We start from the raw sequence: 14,762 nt of genomic DNA, 5'->3' as shown, positions 1-14,762 counted from the left end.
GAACTGCAAGTCAACATTTTAAAATCAATTCAAGGTTATAAGAAATTAAATTAATTTTTTTAAAATATTGGGTAAAGAAAGAAAAAAAAAGATTTTATCATAATCAGAAAATTTTTAAAGCTTTTACAAAATTAAAAAAAATATATCGTGAAAACTTTTAAAGAAAGACATATCACAATTTTTATTGAATTATTTATTACAAGACGTATAAAATTTAATCAGTTTTTTCCATCATATTTAAAAATGCCAGTTTGCTCAATTTTGAAGTTTCAAAACCTGTTTTGAACAGATAAAATTAATAGATAGTTCTTTCAAGCACTTTAACTCAAATTTAGTCATTGATGTATGAACAGCAGCATTTTTTTAAACACCGTATTTTTTCTTGACGTAATTTTAATAAATTAAGTCTTTTACCAGTTTTTTTTTTTTTGGACAGAGGTTAAAATTTACCCTGAAATTTCATCGCGAAATAAATTAAATATTTTAAAAAATAATATAAACAAGAAAAATTACTGTTACTACTATTTGAAAATATTTTCGAAACAAAAATTGATAAACTGAAATATAGATAGTTTTTCTAAAGAATATTCACATCATTAAATAATCAATGATTTAAAAAATATCATGCTTAAGATCAAAAAACATCTTTAGGAACTTTTAAGTATTTAAATTTTAAAATATGAATCAAATCAACTTGTAAACTTTGATTAAATTTTAACCATACAATTTCTAGACATAACGTTTTAACCCTACAGTACATCGTGTAGCCATTTGCTGCATTTTTTATTTCTATTTTATAAGCTCCAGGTGACTGTTCCAAAGAGTAACAATGAGTGTTTGGAAATCCCTTTTTTTAAAAATACCTTTTGGTAAACAAATTGCAGAAAAGACGCTATCACCAATATATGGCAAAAGTGGTACTAGAATCAGATTTAAACTGGAAACTTAGAAAAATGCCAAAATGGTTGCTGTGTAAATAATTTTACCATTAAAAATGATGTCAAAAAATATTTTTTGCATTGTAAAAAATATATTGGTAAAAAGGAATTTTTATTTTTAGTGCAGAATTGTTATAATGTGATTTGTGTCACTAAGATATTGTTTATTTCAAAATGTAGCCAATTGGCACATTTTAATTGTTAAAATATCACCAGAAAAAAATAAATACTTTTAAAAATAATTTTCTTAATTATATGCAGCTATTCAAATGTGCATATATTTTTCTATAAACAAATAAAAAGTCAATCATTCTAAGTTTAAGTTTTAAGACATATTTCAGACGCTCTTGGGTGGGTGGGGAAGAGTTGGAAAGCAAAATTCCTTTAAGTTTCTTTTTAATTTTAATCAAATCCTCATTGTTTGATTATATATTTTCAAAACGCCATTTGTACAGATACATAGTTTAACAACAAATCTTGTAAGAATCTTAAAAAAAATAGCTCATATTTAATTTTTTTATAAAATAAAAAAACTTTTGAAAAAATACGAAAATTAAATAGTAGAGCATTAATCAATAACAAGCATTTGCTTCATATAATTTAACTTCTGAGCTTCTTATACTTTTCTGAAGTATTATTCTTTTTTTTTTCATATGCTGAGAAATTTTGATTCAATAAAAAAAATCTATAATTCCGTTATGAATTTTGATTAGCCACACAAAATAGTTTCTGACAAATAGTTTCTTTCAATCTGCATCAATGGCAATATGTATTAAAAATGATACAATAAAGCCAGAAAACCTTTAAATTTAAAATGTATTAAAATATGCATCAAATAAATTGTAAACATTGTTTAAAGTTTAATCACTTCATTCTTGAAGAGAAACCTAAACCTACTTTTTGAATTTATAGAAATAATATTCTTCTTTCATAAATTAAAAAAGAATAATTAAATAAAAAATTCTACTATTTCAATTGCAAATTTTGATTAGCTGGGCCTACTTTTGGCAAAGTAGTTTTTTTCAAACTGCATTAGTGGCAATGTGTATTGGAAATGATACAATAAAACCTGAAAACCTTTAAATTAAAAATGTATTAAAATATGCATCAAATCAGCTTTAAACACTATTTAAAGTTTAATCACTTCATTCCTGAAGAGAAACCTTCTTTTTGAACTTTAAAGTTTCAAAACTGGTTTTAGGATGAGTCGGAGCAAAAAGCCATGCTCGTTCAAGTGCCTTAATTCAAATTTAGTCATCGTTGTTTGAGCATCAACTTGTTTTATTTTGAACGCCACGTATTTTCTTGACACCCTTTGAATAGATTAGTTTTTCAGCTGGGGAGTTTGTGAGTATCTAAAGAAGCAGGCAAAAAGCTCTTTAACTGATGAAATCTACTGGGCATCTTTTCACCGTTGCATAAGCTTGCACCGTTATGATACTGGATGGAATATTAACGGTGCCAGACACTTCACGTGACTTCTTGCCTGTAAAAGCAATCGCGATTTTAGCAGGCAAACAGACATACTTAGTGAGATTAAGTAACACTCAGGAAACAACCAGCTGAAATGAGAAACAGTGACTTGAGCAGAAAGGCGTGGAACACTTTTTAGGGCAGGCACCGAAAACCTGACCCAAGTTCGAAGAGAAAATTCTAATTTCCGGGGCTGTTGATTCTGAAAGAAAATCGATGGGAAATTTCTTCCAAGCTGCGTGATAAGTTCTGTTCGCTTTCGTTTTAAAATTAAAGTTTTTCGAAGAAACTGTATTTTTGTCAAATAATCTGCCATAGTTTATTTTACGGACATTTTTTTCCCTTCTTCTCCTGCCTTACTTGTTCTTCCTTTACGTTCTTTCTTCCGTTTTTTTTTATTTTGCATTCAGAAATCTGTCCTCATCTCTGCTGCAGCCAAAAAAAAATTCTTATTATATATTTCTTTTCCATAAAACGTTATCTCTAGGACGCTACTTTTTTGGAAGTGTTTCACTTTCTTTTATTATTATTATTTTGCTTCCTTCGAAAATATATTTCCTGCCTTCATTTTAAACAACGGTCCTGCTTAAAAGTAAGAAGAATATAATAATAAAAAGAAAGAGTTGGGAAGAAAGGTGGAGAGAGAGAGAGAGAACACATACGTATATGAGTAAGAAAGGAGAAAAGAAAACTTATATTGGAGAGAAGGGATTTTTAAATTAATATCCGCCTCTGAAGTGTGGTATTGCTAAGCGAAAGTTTTAAGAAAAATGATATTGTAATGGAAGAACATTATTATTTTCTTCCCCCATGCCTTATATCCTCTCGAATGCATTATTAAAAATCTCGCATTCTGGTAGGTAGAATTCAATAGTCAATGACAATGTTTCGTAACTGTAGAGCGGCAAATATGCATTCTATGTTCGGTATTTCCCTTCACAGGAAGCTCCGCTGAGAAAACCTTAATAAAAATAAACAAACTAATCATTACATTTGCTCTCATAAATTTTTAGAGGACGGATCATAATAAATATAAAAAATAAATAAATCATTATTAACCAGTGGGAGTTGTCCCTCGTAAACTTTCTCGCATACTCTCTAATACTCATACCAAAGAACTCTTTACATGGCATTAGGGTACAATAGTTACGAAATATTAATTTTTGGTGTGAAATTAATATTTTTCCTGGGTCGGTCGTGTCATGCTTGGCGAATTTTTTGGCGTGTGTGTTAAGAGCATCCAAATATGCATTCTGTGCTCTTTATTTCCCTCCGTAGAAAGTACCACTGAGAAAGCCTTAATAAAAATAAACAAACAATTACATTTGCTCTCATAAATTTTTAGAGGACGGATCATAATAAATATAAAAAAAAATAAATCATTATTAACCAGTAGGAGTTGTCCCTCGTAAACTTTCTCGCATACTTTCTAATACTCATGCCAAAGAACGCCTTACATGGCATTAGCGTACAATAGTTACGAAATATTTATTTTTGGCGTGAAATTAGTATTTTTACTGGGTCAGTCGTGTTATGCTTGGCGAATTATTTGGCGTGTGTGTTAAGAGCATCCAAATATGCATTCTGTGCTCTTTATTTCCCTCCGTAGAAAGTACCACTGAGAAAGCCTTAATAAAAATAAACAAACAATTACATTTGCTCTCATAAATTTTTAGAGGACGGATCATAATAAATATAAAAAAAATAAATCATTATTAACCAGTAGGAGTTGTCCCTCGTAAACTTTCTCGCATACTTTCTAATACTCATGCCAAAGAACGCCTTACATGGCATTAGCGTACAATAGTTACGAAATATTTATTTTTGGCGTGAAATTAGTATTTTTACTGGGTCAGTCGTGTTATGCTTGGCGAATTATTTGGCGTGTGTGTTAAGAGCATCCAAATATGCATTCTGTGCTCTTTATTTCCCTCCGTAGAAAGTACCACTGAGAAAGCCTTAATAAAAATAAACAAACAATTACATTTGCTCTCATAAATTTTTAGAGGACGGATCATAATAAATATTAAAAAAAATAAATCATTATTAACCAGTAGGAGTTGTCCCTCGTAAACTTTCTCGCATACTTTCTAATACTCATGCCAAAGAACGCCTTACATGGCATTAGCGTACAATAGTTACGAAATATTTATTTTTGGCGTGAAATTAGTATTTTTACTGGGTCAGTCGTGTTATGCTTGGCGAATTATTTGGCGTGTGTGTTAAGAGCATCCAAATATGCATTCTGTGCTCTTTATTTCCCTCCGTAGAAAGTACCACTGAGAAAGCCTTAATAAAAATAAACAAACAATTACATTTGCTCTCATAAATTTTTAGAGGACGGATCATAATAAATATTAAAAAAAATAAATCATTATTAACCAGTAGGAGTTGTCCCTCGTAAACTTTCTCGCATACTTTCTAATACTCATGCCAAAGAACGCCTTACATGGCATTAGCGTACAATAGTTACGAAATATTTATTTTTGGCGTGAAATTAATATTTTTCCTGGGTCGGTCGTGTCATGCTTGGCGAATTTTTTGGCGTGTGTGTTAAGAGCATCCAAATATGCATTCTGTGCTCTTTATTTCCCTCCGTAGAAAGTACCACTGAGAAAGCCTTAATAAAAATAAACAAACAATTACATTTGCTCTCATAAATTTTTAGAGGACGGATCATAATAAATATTAAAAAAATAAATCATTATTAACCAGTAGGAGTTGTCCCTCGTAAACTTTCTCGCATACTTTCTAATACTCATGCCAAAGAACGCCTTACATGGCATTAGCGTACAATAGTTACGAAATATTTATTTTTGGCGTGAAATTAGTATTTTTACTGGGTCAGTCGTGTTATGCTTGGCGAATTATTTGGCGTGTGTGTTAAGAGCATCCAAATATGCATTCTGTGCTCTTTATTTCCCTCCGTAGAAAGTACCACTGAGAAAGCCTTAATAAAAATAAACAAACAATTACATTTGCTCTCATAAATTTTTAGAGGACGGATCATAATAAATATTAAAAAAAATAAATCATTATTAACCAGTAGGAGTTGTCCCTCGTAAACTTTCTCGCATACTTTCTAATACTCATGCCAAAGAACGCCTTACATGGCATTAGCGTACAATAGTTACGAAATATTTATTTTTGGCGTGAAATTAATATTTTTCCTGGGTCGGTCGTGTCATGCTTGGCGAATTTTTTGGCGTGTGTGTTAAGAGCATCCAAATATGCATTCTGTGCTCTTTATTTCCCTCCGTAGAAAGTACCACTGAGAAAGCCTTAATAAAAATAAACAAACAATTACATTTGCTCTCATAAATTTTTAGAGGACGGATCATAATAAATATAAAAAAAAATAAATCATTATTAACCAGTAGGAGTTGTCCCTCGTAAACTTTCTCGCATACTTTCTAATACTCATGCCAAAGAACGCCTTACATGGCATTAGCGTACAATAGTTACGAAATATTTATTTTTGGCGTGAAATTAGTATTTTTCCTGGGACGGTCGTGTCATGCTTGGCGAATTTTTTGGCGTGTGTGTTAAGAGCATCCAAATATGCATTCTGTGCTCTTTATTTCCCTCCGTAGAAAGTACCACTGAGAAAGCCTTAATAAAAATAAACAAACAATTACATTTGCTCTCATAAATTTTTAGAGGACGGATCATAATAAATATAAAAAAAAAAAAATCATTATTAACCAGTAGGAGTTGTCCCTCGTAAACTTTCTCGCATACTTTCTAATACTCATGCCAAAGAACGCCTTACATGGCATTAGCGTACAATAGTTACGAAATATTTATTTTTGGCGTGAAATTAATATTTTTCCTGGGTCGGTCGTGTCATGCTTGGCGAATTTTTTGGCGTGTGTGTTAAGAGCATCCAAATATGCATTCTGTGCTCTTTATTTCCCTCCGTAGAAAGTACCACTGAGAAAGCCTTAATAAAAATAAACAAACAATTACATTTGCTCTCATAAATTTTTAGAGGACGGATCATAATAAATATAAAAAAAAAAAATCATTATTAACCAGTAGGAGTTGTCCCTCGTAAACTTTCTCGCATACTTTCTAATACTCATGCCAAAGAACGCCTTACATGGCATTAGCGTACAATAGTTACGAAATATTTATTTTTGGCGTGAAATTAATATTTTTCCTGGGTCGGTCGTGTCATGCTTGGCGAATTTTTTGGCGTGTGTGTTAAGAGCATCCAAATATGCATTCTGTGCTCTTTATTTCCCTCCGTAGAAAGTACCACTCAGAAAGCCTTAATAAAAATAAACAAACAATTACATTTGCTCTCATAAATTTTTAGAGGACGGATCATAATAAATATAAAAAAAAATAAATCATTATTAACCAGTAGGAGTTGTCCCTCGTAAACTTTCTCGCATACTTTCTAATACTCATGCCAAAGAACGCCTTACATGGCATTAGCGTACAATAGTTACGAAATATTTATTTTTGGCGTGAAATTAATATTTTTCCTGGGTCGGTCGTGTCATGCTTGGCGAATTTTTTGGCGTGTGTGTTAAGAGCATCCAAATATGCATTCTGTGCTCTTTATTTCCCTCCGTAGAAAGTACCACTGAGAAAGCCTTAATAAAAATAAACAAACAATTACATTTGCTCTCATAAATTTTTAGAGGACGGATCATAATAAATATAAAAAAAAATAAATCATTATTAACCAGTAGGAGTTGTCCCTCGTAAACTTTCTCGCATACTTTCTAATACTCATGCCAAAGAACGCCTTACATGGCATTAGCGTACAATAGTTACGAAATATTTATTTTTGGCGTGAAATTAGTATTTTTACTGGGTCAGTCGTGTTATGCTTGGCGAATTATTTGGCGTATGTGTTAAGAATATCCAAATATGCATTCTGTGTTCTGTATTTCCCTCCGTAGGAAGCTCCACTGAAAAAACCTTAATAAAAATAAACAAACTAATAATTCATTTACTCTCATAAACATATAGAGGACCAGATCGAAATAAATATATAAGAAATAAATCATTATTAACAGCGAGAGTGGTTTCTCCAAATCTTCCTCGTATACATTCTAATAAACTTGTCATGCTAGAGAACCCCTTACAAAGCATTAAAGGACAATACTTATGAATTATTAACTTTTGGCGATAAATTATCATTTTTGCTGACACCTATCGTGTCATGCTTCGAGAATAATTTGGCGATTAAGACTTATTATTTGGTGAATAATTTGGCGATTAAGACTTATTATTTGGTGAATAATTTGGCGTATGTGTTAAGAGTACCCAAATACGCATTCTGTGTTCTGTATTTCCCTCCACAGGAAGCACCACTGAGAAAATCATAAAAAATAATCATTATGTTTCCTCTAATAAACATTTAGAGGACGCGATCGTAATAAATATAAAAAAATAAATCATTATTAATAGCGAGAGTGGTCTCCATAAATCTTTCTCACATACTGTCTAGTCTTGAAGGAGAACGTTTTACATCGCATTGGCGTACAATAGTTACTGAATATTAACTTTTGGCTTGAATTTAGCAACTTTATTGAATTTATCGTGTCGTGCTTAGAGAATCATTTGGCGATTAATCTCTAGTTCATGTTCATCTTTCTAGTTCATCTCTAGTTCTAGCTCATTAATCTCTAGTTAATCTCTAGTTCATTCCCTCCACAGGAAGCACAGCTGATAAGGTCTTAATAAAAATAAGCAAACTAATCATTACATTTTATCTTAAACATTTAGAGGTTCACAATAAATATAAATATATATATATATATATATATATATATATATATATATCATTATTAACCAGCGGGAGTTGTCCCCTCAAAACTTTCTTGCATACTCTCTAATAAACTTGTCATGCCAGAGAACGCCTTGCATAACATTGGTTTACAATAGTTACAAAATATTAACTTTTGGCGCGAATTTAGCCTTTTTACTGGCGAATTATTTATCGATTAATCCCTAGTATGTCTTAAAAGTATCTAAAAATCGAATTTGTGTTTTACATATGATTTTCTCTACATATTGAAACAAAAATTTCACACAAAACTGCACTTGTAGTCACACATTCTCATACCAAATTTGATATATTTAAGTCATTGCATTTTTGGAATTATCGTCTTCACATGTTTCTGAAAGTACAGACCGACAGACAGTTAACCTTTAGTTGAATTTGGTTCAAGATTTGACAAATGTCTACACTACATATGTTAAACCTGAGTACTGAATTTCATCTGTCTAGCTCTCTTCGTTTTGTAATTATCGAGTTAACTAATATTCGAACAGATGGACAGACGTATTTTCCCTGAAGAGATTTTACTCAAAATTTGATAGAAATCTACAAATTTGAAGTGGTTCTGCAAGTAAAAAATCATTGTGGAAATTTCAATAAAAATAAACAAGCATTTAATCGGAAAAGTTTTTCCTCATAAACACCTATCAGAGTCAGTTTATAAATTACCATACTGATAAATAGAACCCAAAAAGAAACGACACAGCTTGATGATACCTTCACCTGTAAATGCCTAAATATATGCAAAGTTTTTTTGTTTTCCTCAGGAAAAGTCTTTGCTGAAATCTCAGCAAAAATAAATAAAATAGTCCTTCTTACACGCGTCTGATAAAATAGGTTTATAAATCATTCTTAAAAATTGCAATGGAACTTAATAGCTATTATCACTAATTAGAAATATAAAGCAAGCAATATTCCAATATATGTAGATTTTTCTGTATTTGCATCCCCAGGAAAAATTATTGCTCATAAAAATAAACAAAATAAACATCCAGAAATTTTGGTCTATAAATCAGTAATAAAAATAGCAAATAAAATCTAATATAACATGGAAAAGTTTGTACAAACCTTAAAACAAAATTTCCTAATTAAGTAAAAAATTTCCTATATTTGTTTCCATGATAATCTTATCTTCATTATCACATAACAGATCCGATTTCTAGTTCCTTAATAAAAATGGCAAATAGCATTCAGTAGCCAATAACACCTCCAAACACTTAACTCCAAATTTATTTAGAGTTCTCCATATTCCTTTCCATAAAGGAATAAAACAATGCAAAACAATAATGGCAATAGCACTTATACCAAAAATATTTATCAAAGTCATTCCAAAAATCCTTATTAGCAACAACAAAAATAAACCAGTAATTATTACTACTGTTTGGCAACATCTCAACATATAGCACTCCAAATATATGCAATTTTTTCTTTTTTTGTTTCCACAAGAAAAATTATTGTGAAATTAAAAAAATAACATTTAATAACACGATATTGCTAGAGTATCAGTTAATAAATTATTTATAAAAGTGGCAAATTTAATCCAACATTCAACCACAATATTTATTAATATTAATACCTAAACATATTCTTTTTATCTCTATTTCTTTTCATAGGAAAAATCATGGAAACATTTTTAATAAAAGTAAACAAAATTATCATAACGTTTATTCTCCTAAACATTTTACAATATCAGATTAAAAATTGTTAGAAAAAATAAGGAATGAATTTTAATAACAAATGAATTGCAACATAGCATTCTTTAGAGTGGAACGGTATTTCTTTCTTTCCATAGAAAAGGCAATTGTTAGAAGCTAAGAAAAAAAATAATTAATTACTCATTCTGTTTAATTTTACAGACATTAATAAATTTTCCAAACACATTCTTATTAAAAATTGGCAAATACTATATACTTTATCTTATTAAAAATTGGCAAATACTATATACTTTATCTTATTAAAATTTCAAAGATACTTGTATATACTGCATACTTAGACAATTACAAACTAGAGAATATAATTACTTTCATATAACTCTATGAAATTTGGTATTAAGGCATATTAAAAATAGCAAATAGAATTAAGTCACTGTTTTGTAAATGTGACATGGTGCTCAGATATAAAAAAAATATGGTATAGAAATGTGACATGGTGCTCAGATAAAAAAAAAATATGGTATAGAAATGTGACATGGTGCTCAGATAAAAAAAAATATGGTATAGAAATGTGACATGGTGCTCAGATAAAAAAAATATGGTATAGAAATGTGACATGGTACTCATATAAACACCTGCCGAGGTTTGTTACTGTATGGCAACTTAAGATGATTTCTCACTCACTGTGAGTTTAAATTTTCAGTATTTCTCCCCATAATTAAAAATTTATTAAATATAAATGAGTTAATCATTATGTTTACTTTCAATAATATTAATAATATTGACATATAAATTATTTTTAAAACTGATAAATATATTTTAACTATCAATTATATCTGTAACTTCACAAAGATAAATGAAGCAGAAGAAAAATAAATATATGGAAGTATTATTTGTATATGATAAAATGCCCATGTTTCATCATCTGAGATTTATAGCTCCTAAAGTGGTAAATCTCAGAGTTAGAAATTTTATCTCAATTGAGAAAAATAACAGGAAAAAAATCCAATGGCAAAAGTATAGAGCATCATCTATTAAATACAAAAAAAGGTTCCAAATGTATTGTTATACTAATAAGAAATCTTGGAGTGTTTATTTCATCATAATCACAAGTATATCAAGAATATAGCAGATAAGTACAATGTTTTAGTATGTATGCCACTTAATAAATAAAGCTAATGATTCAGGAAGAAAATTGTTCGATGCATCAGGATATTATGAAAAAAAAAACATGAAAAGTTGTTGAATGATTTTATGTCAATTATTACATATTATGCGTGTTTGAAATACCTTTAGCAGCAGTTTTAAAATTGATATATTTGCCCAATTCCAACTGACATATTTTTACATATACAATTATTAAATATAGATATGGTGATAATTTATTTCAATAAGTAAATAATTTTCGTTTGCAAAAGCTTCTTTTTTCGATTAATATTGGTTTTTGACATTGATGAAATATATCTTATTCTGAGAGAAAATTTCAGAATTCATTTTATAATGCAGGAAATATATTCTTGAATTTTCACTTATTTCTGTACAATGCATACAACAATTGAAGGAAAATAATCATTAAATTTACTTTCAGAGACAACAATACAAATCTGGCAGACAAATTGTCACATAATTACATCATCTATTATTTTCCATCCGTGAAATCTCTATTATTAAATAAATATTTAAATAATCATTATGTTTATTTCCATGAATACCAATGAAACGTTAGTGAATAAATCATTATTTTTATTACACAGGAAATTTGAGTACTAGAATATGAATAAAAATAATTAAATTAGTCATTAAAGTTAATTTTCAAATATATAATAAGTTTATGGATGGATTGGTAATAATAGTCTTTTAAAAACTACAATAATCTCGGAAATTACTTAGAAATTGTCAAATCAAATATGTTTATAATTTCCGTTTATTCACTCAGGAAACACGACTGATTGATATTTGAAAGAAAACAGATTAGCTTATTAAATTTATTTCATAAACTTCCATTTAATTTTGATAAGGAATTTATTATTAAAAAACAAATGCTTGTCAACAGAATTCATTATTCCATGACTGTTTAACTATTACAGAATAATAAGTGAATACATTTCCTCTCCTAGAGAAAATATCAACTAAAAGTTTAATAAATAATCAATAAGCAACTTGTTCCATGTTTATAGATACTGAGACAAAATCGAGTAAATAAATCTTTCCTTACAATAAAAAAAAGTAATTTTTAAAGTTTCCAGTGTTTGCTGAGATAATTTCACGAATTCACTTGAGATATTTACATTTCTAAGAAGGAAAATGTATATAATTTACATACATTTCTTCATATGACTTCATATGAGATATTTACATTTCTCATAATCATTTCTCACATTTACTCATTTCTCATATTTACATTTCTCGCAATCACTCTCATGCAATTCATTTACATACATTTCTTCATATGTACAAAAAATGTATATCATTCATTTCATTTAAATGTATGAAGCATGTAAGTGCATGTAAATGTACAAAACGACATGTAAATGTATGTAATTCATTTGCATACATCTCTTCATCTTATTTCATCTGAGATATCTGCATTTCTAACAATGTAATTATGTAACAATGTACTGTGTATGTAATTAATTGATATGCATTTCTTCATCTATACATGTAGATGTATGAAATTCATTTCATTTAAATGTATGTAGAATGTAAGTGTATAAAATGTTCAGTACATGTAAAAGTATGTAATTAATTTCATATAAGTATGTGTAACATGTAAGTATATGGAAATGCACGATACATGTAAATGTATGTAATTCATTTACATACATTTCTTCATTTAGCTTCATCTGAGATATTTACATTTCTAACAATGTAAGGGTACATAATTCATTTATATGCATTTCTTCATCTCTGCATGCAAATGTATGTAATTTATTTCATTTAAATGTATGCAAAAAGTAAGTGTATGTAAATATACAATACATGTAAATGTATGCATTTCATTTCATATAAATGTATGTGAGATGTAGGTGTTTGCAATTCATTTACATACATTTCTTCATCTAACTTATACTGAGATGTTTGTATTTCTGACAATGTAAATGTCTAAAATGTATCCCAAATGTTTGTTTTGTGAAAACTTTTATGTTATTTATTACTTAGTTTTGTAGCGATGATTTTCGGGCGAAAATAATTCTATGTCTTGAAAATAATGCTATAAATATTAATATTCACTATTTTTAGCATGCAACTTTATTCATTTGGAAAAGTTGGAGAAACTATTAGTTACTAACTTTCTATCTGTATGGTATAGAATTTATATTTTTTAATTTAAAATTATTATATTGGAAATTGCACAATATCTGGACATTTAAGTACTGATTAAAAATACGCCAGAAATATTATGAATTACAAACAATTTTAATCATTAATGATTCCTATAAAAATAATAATTAATCTAAGCAATGTCTCTTAGATGAATGTGATATTTTTTTGTAAACAGAGTATAACTTGGTTACTAATACAACCAATATTTACACATTACATTGAATTAAAAAATTATGAAATAACAGGACATATACAAATGCAATGAAAGAAAGTAGTATTTACAAGAAGAAACAGTTAAAAGACAGGAAATATCAAAGAAAAATGAAAATAATAGGAAGCATTCCTTTCTTAGAATGTGGATAATAATTCATTAATCTTAACTATGAGCATCCAATCCAAACTTTTAAATTGCTGCCACTTATATAGATATTGTTAGAAATTTGAAATTATAATATTCCATATTGTTTCTATGGTATTGTTTTCAGTGATTTTCACTTTTAACAGCTAAATTTCTGTATGAAAAACAGAAAAAAAAGAATTATTTTCTTTCTTTTTAGTTTTTCAAGCAAAATATATTACCAATTTCTTTTTAAATATTATTTTTAATGTTTTTTTATGGATTTAATTATTTATTATATTAATAGTTTTGAATTTTAAATTTATTTACTCTCCTTCATATGATACTATTCAAGCGACATACACAGTTAAGCACAATTAATCATTTAACTCTTAATTCAGTACTGAAGAGATAAAAACGATACATTGGGATTGAAAACACACTAATTTGTAAAATTTCTCAACTCTAGAACATGAAGAACCGAAGAAAAAAAAATCCATCTTTAAAAATATAGAACAATTCAAATTAAATAAAAACATGAAAAATAAAATAAATTACTGTGAAAAATTTGCTTTGAAAATTCTGAAATGATCATGATTGATAAATAACAGTCTTAAATAAATGAAACGAAGCATTACGAAAATTAATTTCTTAATTTAAAATACATAAAGAAAAATGTAGAAATTCAAGGCAATAAATATATATTTTTCTTCGAAAATTTTCTTCAACCATCATTGTGAATAGATGAAATTATTTCCCCATTAACTTATAGAATATTTTTGTACAGCAATATCGTATGTGTCTCAAATGAAGTGAAAAAAGAATTGAAATAAGATTTATTTGAAGGCGATAAAATAGCTGATTAACTTCTAAAGATAAAAATTCATACGAATAAAGGGTTAATTATAAAAATTCCATTATAATTTAAACTGAATTCCTATCAACACGACTAATGAAAATAATACTTAAAAAAATCATTCACATATTTTTTTCAAAATATACAAAATAATTATTATATCGAATCAGATTTTCATGGAAATCTTTAGTTTTAAGAAAAGGTAGTTATTTAGAAAGAATTACGTACTAAAAACAAATATAAAATGATGGATTAAAATACGATTCACTTTAGCTTTTTATATGCCCATTATTTTTAATTCTTTAAAGGGACATTTTTTTCTAGTCATATTATGTTAAAATATTTTTAGGCTTGAAATTAGAATAAGAAAAGGGATTCATTT

The 14,762-nt window shown here is 28.3% G+C and overlaps 1 long non-coding RNA gene across 2 annotated transcripts in view; it reads right to left on the bottom strand.

Annotated features, from left to right (window-relative positions):
* The window catches only part of LOC129988897 (uncharacterized), a 185,757-nt gene that overhangs the window by 107,894 nt on the left and 63,101 nt on the right, over positions 1–14,762 (bottom strand). The gene's annotated exons all lie outside the window — the stretch shown is intronic.

The sequence above is a fragment of the Argiope bruennichi genome, chromosome 10 (genome assembly GCF_947563725.1).
Source record: "Argiope bruennichi chromosome 10, qqArgBrue1.1, whole genome shotgun sequence".
NCBI lineage: Eukaryota > Metazoa > Arthropoda > Arachnida > Araneae > Araneidae > Argiope > Argiope bruennichi.
The sequence above is the reverse complement of the archived record's forward strand: the minus strand, read 5'-3'. Positions and strand labels throughout refer to the sequence as shown.